Source organism: Arachis hypogaea, chromosome 15 (assembly GCF_003086295.3).
Source record: "Arachis hypogaea cultivar Tifrunner chromosome 15, arahy.Tifrunner.gnm2.J5K5, whole genome shotgun sequence".
NCBI classification, from domain to species: Eukaryota; Viridiplantae; Streptophyta; class Magnoliopsida; order Fabales; family Fabaceae; genus Arachis; species Arachis hypogaea.
Window position 1 is genome coordinate 118,073,123 of NC_092050.1, and position 931 is coordinate 118,074,053.

Genomic DNA, 931 nt, shown 5'->3' on the forward strand with positions numbered 1-931 from the left:
TCCAATGTAGTTGGCTTGCTCCTGACTACCCTCTGCTTCTTCATTCACTCCTTCTTGAGTTGCTACTGAAGTGGTGATTGCTGCTACTTGATTCCTCTCCATCTTCTTGGTGAGGTCAGCCAATTGCTTGGTAATCATCTTGTTTTGAGCTAGCAGTGCATCCACATTGTTCAGCTCCATCACTCCTCTAGTGTTGCCTCTTTCAGAAGCATAGAAGTAGTCATTCTCAGCTACAGTTTCAATGACATATATGGCTTCTTCAATAGTCTTCTTCTTGTTCAGAGATCCCTCGGATGAGTGGTCTACTACCTTCTTTGATTCATAAGAAAGACCTTCATAGAAAATGTGTAACTGCACCCACTCATTGAACATATCTGGCGGGCACCTTTTTGTCAAGTCTTTAAATCTCTCCCATGCTTCATATAGAGTCTCACCATCTTGCTGCCTGAAAGTTTGAACCTCAGCTCTCAACCTGTTGATTCTTTGAGGAGGATAGAATCTCGCTAAGAATTTGTTTACCACATCTTCCCAGGTTGTTAAGCTCTCCTTCGGGAAGGATTCCAGCCATTTAGATGCCTTGTCCTTGAGTGAGAAGGGGAATAGAAGTAGTCTGTAGGTGTCAGGATGAACACCATTAGACTTCACAGTGTCACATATCCTCAGAAAGGTGGTTAGATGTTGATTGGGATCTTTTTGCACACTTCCTCCGAATGAATAGTTGTTCTGAACAAGGGTGATGAGTTGTGGCTTTAGTTCAAAGTTGTTGGCATGTATGGTTGGCTTTTGGATGCTACTTCCACAGTTTCCTGGGTTTGGATTGATAAAGGATCCTAGAACTCTTCTCTCTTGCCCAACATGATGCACTGGGCCTTCTCTGCCATGGTTGTGAGCCTCTTATTCATGATGGTTCTTCATATTCTCATCCATGTCT

At 43.2% G+C, this 931-nt stretch overlaps 1 non-coding gene across 1 annotated transcript; it reads left to right on the forward strand.

The window, feature by feature from the left end:
• The first annotated feature begins 367 nt into the window (after positions 1–367).
• On the forward strand, positions 368–474 carry LOC112753772 (small nucleolar RNA R71). The gene has a single exon (XR_003178140.1). It is a non-coding gene; the product is annotated as a small nucleolar RNA R71 (small nucleolar RNA).
• The last annotated feature ends 457 nt before the right edge of the window (positions 475–931 follow it).